The sequence below is a fragment of the Camelus ferus genome, chromosome 25 (genome assembly GCF_009834535.1).
Source record: "Camelus ferus isolate YT-003-E chromosome 25, BCGSAC_Cfer_1.0, whole genome shotgun sequence".
NCBI lineage: Eukaryota > Metazoa > Chordata > Mammalia > Artiodactyla > Camelidae > Camelus > Camelus ferus.
The window spans coordinates 5,585,110-5,594,136 of NC_045720.1; the positions used below are offsets into that span (position 1 = coordinate 5,585,110).

Here is a 9,027-nt window from a genome sequence, read left to right on the forward strand (position 1 = left end):
AAAGACAAATCTGACCAATTCACTCCCCACATAAAACTCTTCAATAGCTTCTCTTTTCATTTAGTATAAAATCCAGGTCCTTTACTGGACGGTGCCCACCTGCACTGGGGAGGGCCCCCTGCTTTCCTGAGCCAGCTCTTCCAGAAGCACTCACGGACACACCCAGAAATGATGTTTGACCAGATATCTGGGAATTCCAAAGCTTAACCAATATGACACACAGAGTCAACCATCCTGGGCAGAATCTGTGCCGTAGCTCTCAGCTAGCTTCTTGGGGTTCCTGGCAGTCCTTGGCCTTCCATCCCTTGAAGACACATCTCTCCCATCCCTGCCTCTATCCTTCTGTTATGTTTCTCTCTGCTGGGTCTCTCTGCCCCAAACCTCCCTCTACCTCTCTCTTTTTAGGACCCATGTCATTCGATTTAGGGCTCATCCTAAATCTAGGAAGGTCTTATCTCAAGATTCTCAACTTAACTACATCTGCAAAGACCCTGTTTTCAAGCAAGATCACGGTCACAGTCACTGGGCAGGGCGGGGCGGTGGTCAGGACTTAGGCGTGTTTTCTGGGGGGGGCCGCTGTTCAAGTCACTATGCAGGTGGAAGTGTTGACTCCCACAGGCCTGTCTGGCCACATCGTAAAGGCGTGAGCTAAAAAGCAAACTGTCTGGAGACGATTCAAGATCACTGGTGAGCTGAGGGTGACATAAGGAGCCTCTAGGAACTAGAACACCCACCGAGAGGACCCAGACAGAGTCCTATGAGCGTCGGCAAACTGGAGACCGACTGCAGAACGACACCTGAGAGGTTAGTTAAGACTTTATTCTCCCATCACTCCTGTTCGATAATAAATCCACTCCTTGGAGTCACATCACGGCTGCTCCTGCATCCCAGTTGATTACCAGGACAAATCTGGCATGAAACGATATCCCGGCCAAGCTGCTGGAAGAGTGTTCTGTCTTAGCATTTTGAAACTAGAAAGGAAAATGTTGGCTCAATCAGAAGCGACGTTCACCTTCCCCTCGGCCATTTACTCGTGACAGAAAGACTTGCTGGGAGCCTGGTACGTGAAGCCAGAAGATGCCAGAGAGACTCATTTGGGTTCCCTTCCTCGGGTGATGACTGCGGCCTGGGCTTCTCAACCTCCGAGCTGCGGACATTTGGATCCAGATCATTCTCCATTGTAAAGAGGTGCCCAGTGCCCAGTGCCTGGTGGGATGTTTAGCAACATACTTGGAAGCCAGTGAAGCCCCATCCCCTCAGTTGTGACGAACCAAATTACCTCAAACTTTGCGAAATATCCCCTGGGAACAAAACCCCCCGGCGCTGAGAGCTACTACTGTAGGGCCGTAGGCTGGGAACGGACAGATTTCCGCAGGACAGCTCTGGGTCCGACCGCATCAAAGAGCACTGGAACAGGGTCCCAGGGGCCGTGCGGGACAGCGGGAGGAGGCAGCACCCCCTGGCCCCTCAGGAGATGAGTCTGGAGGGGCTTGGGAGGGAAGTGGGGGTGGGGGTGGCAGACAGGCTCTTTACTAAATCATTCAGGAATCTTTGCCATTTTAAAAGTGGGCACAGCCACATTAGTGTCCCCAAATGAAAATGCACAGAGTGGGGCTCAAATTCAGCCTCTTTGCTTAAAAACCCAGCACCTTTTCCTGCAAGACTGCAGAGCGAGCACCGACTTAGCAGCCCCGATGCTGCTGCAGACACGCCCCGGGGTTAGGCTGACGCTGTGGACATCCTTAGCGACAGACAGAGTAAAACAAAACAGAATCGTCGCCGTTTAAAATCCCAGGATCTGCACAGGGCTCATCTCTCCTCCTCCCTGTCATTTCCCTAAACCACCTGATTTAAATACCCAGTTTTGCATTAACTCGCCAGAGTAATTGACATCTCAATGTCTTCCTCTCTTTGTCACCCATTACTAAATATACATTCTCCTCAGCAAAGTTTTCAGATTGACTGCTCCTGACAGACAACACAGATTTCAACATTTACAGAGAAGTTGTCTGTCAAAAAAAGAAAAAAAGGAATAGAAAAAAAATTGCCCTATTTTAGGATGTCTCTTTGCTTAAAACGCAGTAGAGAGAGGAGGGAGAAATCTCGCCCGGTGCATAACAGCAATTCATGCCAGGATGCTCAGTCTTGCTGCAGATGTTGCTAAGCAACTGCCTGGTGGCATGTCAGGGGGCAAAAGGAGGTGGAAGGTATAAAGGCGCCAAGGCCTGGGCACTGCAGGACATGCAGAGACCCGCTCCGGACGCACCCCTCCCCTCCCCCGATGGCTAGGGCGATTGGAGCAGTGAGTTTGCAGCTCTGTGGCCTTGAAGCCAAAAAGATAGATTCCACACCCAAAGCACAGCTTGGAACACAGCTACTGTGGCTAGCATTTCGTCTGCCTTCTCTTGTGCAGTGGAACGAGCTGAGCTTAGAAGTCCAGCAAAGCCTGGTTTCTCCACCTGCAGCGTGCTGATTCTAACTGTAGCTACATCACGGTACGGCGATGAGAATTTCACTGTACTTTCCAGCCCCTTGTACTTACCTCACTTCGGCACCCGCCACGTTACACTGAAATTTTGTTCCTCGTCTGCCTGTCCCCAGTGGGACCGTGTGCTCCAAATGCAGGGATGGCATCCTTCTCATCCATCGTTGTCCGGTGACTGGGACACTGCCTGGAATACAACAGGGCATCATCAAATAATTTTATTTCACCTGATCTGAATCAAGGCCTCCCAGGGTTTCTTTTAAGACCATTCATGCTCCAGTCTTACTTATGATTCTGCCCTCATCACCAATGATGAGGTCCTTGCATCTTTAACCCATCCTCCCAGTCCCAACCTGACCTGCTTCATTTCATCAGCACACATCTCCCTACTTCCTGAATGACCATGATCTCTAAGCCATGGTCCCCTCTCTCCCATTATGTTCTGGTTAACTCCTATTCATCCTCTGAAACCCAACTTAAACACGGCCTCCTCCACGAAGGCCCTGTGTGAACTGGCTTAAGCATCTAATCTGCAGGTAGAGAATATGACAATGGAATAGAGGGGACTGTGGCACAACAGAAACCCATTCGGAGCCATGGAGAGAGAGAGAGACAGAGACAGAGACAGAGAGCTGTGCTTTCTGTGACCTCAGCTATTCCAAGTCTTGGAGTTGTTATCAGCATCTGGCTTGCTGAAGGTCATACAAAGAGCAAGCAGTAGGATAAAAGATCTAAGATGTCAGATCTAAGATAAAACCCAACTCCATCTGATCCCAAAGGTCCTGCACATCTCTTTAAATCATAAATTGTCTATTACATGCAATGTAAAACCATTCATTCACCAACTCAAATATGTAATAAGCATTTACTAGGCAGAGACTTAGGACCAGTTGCTGTGGAGGATGCCAAAACACTGTGTATTCATTTACTCATTCAATTCAGTCACCCATGCTTTCATTGGGTAAAAGGTACCGTGCCAGTCTCTGGACATTCAGAGATGAATACCGCTGTCCCCAAGCTGCTCCAGTGGACACTGTAAACCGACACTGGGCTGGCTTGTTTCATGGACGTGATGGGTCTTTTCTCCATACTGACAATCAGCATCTTAACAGACTCTCCAGGTCTCACATTCCTGCCTCCCTGTAGCTGACGGCTTGGGGCTTAGAGCATGGGAGATGGCTTACATCTTACTTGCAGAAACTGACTCCTTGTATATTTCCTTAATCTGCTTGACTGCCATCTGAGTCCACAAAGGCAGAGGGGAAAGTCGCACCCCTGAAGTACCCACCACGTGCCCCATCTGGGGAGTCTGCTACATCTAGTCCTTGCAATGGCTCCTTGGAGCAGGAATCATTACTCCTGTCTTATATGTGAGGAAACCAAGCTCAGGAGGAATAAACAATGTGCCCATAGCTGGTCACTGGCAGAGTGCACGTGGAAAACAGGGTTTCTCTCTAAAGTCTACATTCCTTCCATGATAGTATGCTGCCTCAAACAGGCCTTGAAAGATGGTTCAGAATTCCCCAGACACAGAAGAGGAAGAAGGGGATGTCAGCAGGAAGAAACAAGGACAGAGGCGCAAAGGCGCTTTGCCTTCGGAAAACACGGAATGCCTGGCATGGCCAAAGCAAAGGGTGACTGCAGACTGATACAGAAAACGTGCTGAGAGATTCCAGAGGAGACATGAAATGCCTGGAGAATCCTTTGCACGGTGCCTCGTGGTCCCATCCCCCCACAAGTATCCAACAACAACAATTCCGTCTTTTCCCTGTCAGAGCCAGACCTCATTTCCAGGCGTGGACCTAGGAATGTACCTACTTTGCAGTGTTCACAGATGTTCCCTCACCTGGCCCAGCGCAGAAGCTTCCTAGCTCTTTCCGCAAGTATCTCACTGCATCCCAGTCATCTTTGAATCCATCCCCCTCTGATCAAACGTTTGCTCCTTGAACAGAGACTTTGTTTGGGATGCGTCTCTCGGGAAAGGCGCCCCCTAGTGTGATGCTCACACCAGGACAGGGGCTAACCTTGTGCTCTGTTACTGAGACCCTGCTTCGGTGATGGTGGCGGAGTGAAACAAACCATTTCTCATCTCCATCTAAACAGCAGCAGCTCCGAGTCTTGTGAGAAGGCCACCTCATCACAAGTGACACAGTACTCCAGGGCTTGGTTAAATGGCCTGTGGAAACACACGATGGGGACACTGCGAATGAAGTGTCATCGAGCCTACAGTGATCCGACGTGCCTGTCGGAATCTGGCTCTTCCGGAGGGATATCCCATTCAGGGCGGAGGAGGGTACTCTTGCCGGGCCTGGGGATGGAAGGAATCGGAGCCCTGGCGGCGAAGAGGGCTGTTCTTAATTATAGGCCTTCATCCTGCTAGGGAGGAGGACGAGGAGGCGGGGAAAGCAAGGGTTTTATTTTTAACAACTGCACTTTTTGTGAGAAGCAAGCCCCCATTTACAGCAACAAATGGAACCCGTGCCAAGGAGATGGGGCTGAATGATTAAGTGCAAATAATTAGGCCTTTGGTTCCTGGAGATGGGAAAAAGAGTGCTCTGTGCAGCACAAGGGTGGGGAAAGGACCGTCCATTTTGAGTTTTCCATCACTTACGATGATAATTAGTGAGAGATAATATGCCTCGGCAGCCAATTTCGCATCTGATTATTTACTTGAATATGGTAATTGTGTGGTTTTGTTGTGCTCTCTCCGACATGCTTCCTAAAGTCCTTGCGATGTTTCAGGGGGCTGTGGGACTCATTATTATCTCTGCAAGTAACCATGGAAATACATAATTAGACATCATTCAGGGTAGAACGACCCAGGCTGCGGGAAGTCTCCGTGGCACAGCGCATTTAACCACGCAAGGGCTCTCTCCTAACGGCCGCTGGGGATTCTGTTCCCATCTCGGGGGGGGGGGGGGGCTGTGGAAGGAGCCCCAGTTCAGGCAATAGGAGACCTGCTTTCCAGTCCTGGTTCTGCCCTTTCCACAAATGGTTTTACTTCTCTGGAGACTAGGAGGAAGGGGTCCTGCGTGATTCCCAATTCAACACTATGTCCTTGCATTTGTGTTGTTTTATTTCTTTAAGTAAATTTAGAATACATTTATTTCAAGTGGCAGGTCCCTGTCAAATTTCTTCCTTACATTGAAGTGAATGAATCCATCAATAACAGGGGGAGGGGGGGTTCTGTTTTTGTTAAAATAGAGATATTTATTCTGTACATCATGAATACATAAGGAGACTAAAAGGTGCCCCACAATGTGCCGTAGCCATCAATACAAGATATCAGGGATCCAGAATGGCTCTTGGCTTCTATATAAGGGCTAGGCTATATCATCTGTTCGGAAATCTGGACAGAAGCACTCAATCTAGAAAGATGGGAGTTAAGAAGCTACCAAAAGATGGGAAGCAGACTGCAGAGCGGGCTGTAACCCCGGGCCAGAGCACAGACAGGGACCGCAAGTTCATCTCCGGCTCAGGGTCCCACCAGGAGATGCCTCGGTGAGAGTCAGGTTGAGAAGGTCAGCTCCCTTGGGGTGGATCCCAGAGCCCTAGGCACGGCACAGCACGCTGCCTGCAACATGAGCAGGACCCACATTCCCAATGTCCCTGCTCCCCACACAGTCTGCTTCAGTCATGCTGAACTTCTTGGAATTTCTAGAATGCTCTCCACTTTGAATCACCTTGGAGACTTTGTCTGCATCCTTCCTTCTGTCCAGAATGTCTGTGTTCCGTCTCTGCCTAGATAACTGGCTCACCCTTTAAAACAAAGCTCAAGTATCAAGATACCTCCCCAGTTTGGGTCAAATGCACTTCCTCAGTACCTCCACAATCTCTAGCATGTATTCCAACACTGCACTTATCTAGCACATAGTAGGTGCTCAATACGTGTCTGGTTGATTGTTTACTATAGTTCTCTTCAGTGACTCACGTACGATCTCATCTGTTCATTAAGTCAACTGAGTTGGTCAAGTGGGGAGGAGCTGAGTTGGGTTCACGTGGTTAAACAGAGCGGCACTGAGTTAGGGTCAGAGGAACTCAAGGCAACAAGAAATCGGAACGTCCCCAGCCAGGGAACTGGGGTAGAAACCAGCGGAGCCCTGGCCTCCTGCTTTACATGACATCTCCTCCTCAGCGGGACTGTGGGGAGAGCACAGACGAGCTCCCACACTTCCGTGGGAGGGTCGCAGCTGCCTCCCCACAGACTCACAGTCAGGCCTGCCCACCCTGCTCTTGGTACCAGAGCAAAAGGCACACCAGCTCCAAACGCTACTTAAGGAGAAAGGAAGATTCACACTCAGCTGCCCGCTGGCCTCGTCCTTCCCCTGGGCAGCGAGAGCAGAACACCAGGTGTACGCCGAGGGGAACGGAGCCGGCGTGGGCTGAGGATCCAGGAGAGGCTTCCGCAAGGACGGGCCTTCCTCAGAGGGGTCACCAGAATGGAATGTTAGGCAGGAGAGATAGCTGCGCCTCTGGAAACACCTAATTCTGCTGTTCCGAAGTCCAGGCTTTTAGCTTGTACCTTCTACTGAGGAGTGATGAAAATCAGACCCAAGAGTCATCAGGCCTCGGTTCATCAGGAGGTTACCAGCTTTTCCACTCCTCATATTTCCCAGGACAGGAAGAAATTTCCACTCTACTCTCTAAGAAGGGAAATCACTAGAGAAAAACTTACGCTTCCTCTCTGCCCATCACGCACCTTTCTAGTAAGTCTGGACGAAGGACCTTTGGTACACAAGGCTTAGCTCATGCTGGCCTTGGGCCCCTCTGCCCTCTGCCATGTAAGCTGACAGCTGTAGGCTCTTCCTCCGGGGGGGCGAGCCACGGCTGTGAGAAAGCTGGTCAAGTCAACTCTGGAGTGAAGCCTTAGGACACTGGCAGTGGCCACCCATCTAAACCAGAGCCACCAGTCGGCCTCGTGTGTAATACAGTTGGCATTTTGAGTGTCATCTTTCTGTCTCTCATTTCTTATTTCTCAATGGTCTTCAATGCCAGAAGGGAGGAGGAAATCACCCATCAGTCCTAAACAGGTAACAGTACCTTTGCCACCCGCACGACCTCTCCAGGTCTCCGCTTCCCCGTCTGTAAAATGGGAATAACACCGTCCGCCATCAGAGTGTTGTGGGAAATAAACGAAACAGCCTATGACAACCATGGCACCGAACAGTAAGTTAGCACCTTCCCCTCCTTCATCTTGGGAAAACATATCGATAATCAGACCCTATGATGCTCGTGCTCTGTTCTCCTCCTCCTCATCCCAGGCCCAGTCCACTCCCTACCTTAGATCCCTTGTTTTAATTAAAAGACTCACTTTCTACCCAGTTGCCACAGATGGAAATCTATGGTGCTGACCCTGAAATCCACGTCTCCAGCTCAGATCTCTCCTAAGCTCCCAACTTGCATCCCTGCACGGATGCCCCAGCCGCACTCCAAATACGACATGTCACAGAACTCACCATCTCCCGCCAACCTCCGACCTGTGCTTTCTCTCAGCCACTGAAGCAGGACTTACCATCATCCAGGCCCTGTGACCATGAGCAAAGCTCCAGAGCGCCCTTTCGTTCAGCCACTCTCGCCCTGGGTCACATCTGCCACAGTTCCCATCCAGACTCATTCAAGGCTCCTCCTCCCGCCGTCCGTCCACCACACCGTGGAAAGCTCTATCACCACAGCTCCCAGCTCTCCTGTAAGGGGTCCCATCACTTCTCATCTTCCCTGCCAGGCTGGAAGTTTCCAGAGGCAGAACCAGTATGTCTGCTTCTCTGTACCAGCTTTGTTTCCTACCAGACCTTGGCATAGAAAAGCCCCTTAACAGTGTTAGTTAAATTGAAAATGGACTGTGCTAACCTCTGCTCCATGTTTCCTCTGGTCCAGAAATAACCTTATTTTAATGGTGGCGGTGAAAAGCTGGCAGAGAAGTGACATTAGACATTATTAATATTATGAAGTGAAAAATTATGTTGACTTGCTCACAGTCCTACCTTGCTTCTGTTTTTTCTCCCCCCTAATCCAATGCTCTAAGTGATCTCAAGCAACCAGCTGGCAAGTGTCTGAGATGAAAACCCAAGGGCATCTGTCCAGGTTAAGGTCAGCATGATAATAGCTGGAGTTTCCAAATTCTTTTTGCAGCAAGTCCCCAGAGAACGAATCCATTCTGTTCCTAAAAAGCAGCACTTGGAAGACCTAAATCTCTACCTCCGGCTCTGCCATGGCTGTTACGTCCAGTTCATTTCATGCTTTCTGTTTCTTTCTGTTTGGGAAAAAAAAAAACAGTGAGTGTGCACTCGCCCCTCTACTTTAACTGTAAAACGCCTCTCCTGTCTGAATACCGCCCCGTATGCGTTTCTTCACCAACGGCCCCATCTCCAGCACACGGGGTCTTGAGTGGTTAAGAGTGAGCCAAATAACGTGGCATGATTTTTTTAAAAAAGAAAAAAATAATAATTCTGACAGCTTGATAGTTATTAGCATGAAAAAACAATGATGTTGCATCACCCTGGAAAATACAAAGGAACTGACACAGTGCACGCTGACCTGGGACC

The 9,027-nt window shown here is 49.7% G+C and overlaps 1 long non-coding RNA gene across 1 annotated transcript; it reads right to left on the reverse strand.

Annotated features, from left to right (window-relative positions):
- Positions 1 to 584: 584 nt before the first annotated feature.
- On the reverse strand, positions 585 to 8,715 carry LOC116659804. The gene is made up of 3 exons (XR_004315167.1): positions 8,467 to 8,715; positions 2,543 to 2,672; positions 585 to 1,147 (listed from the first exon to the last, which is right to left on the reverse strand). It is a non-coding gene; the product is annotated as an uncharacterized LOC116659804 (long non-coding RNA).
- Positions 8,716 to 9,027: the final 312 nt, after the last annotated feature.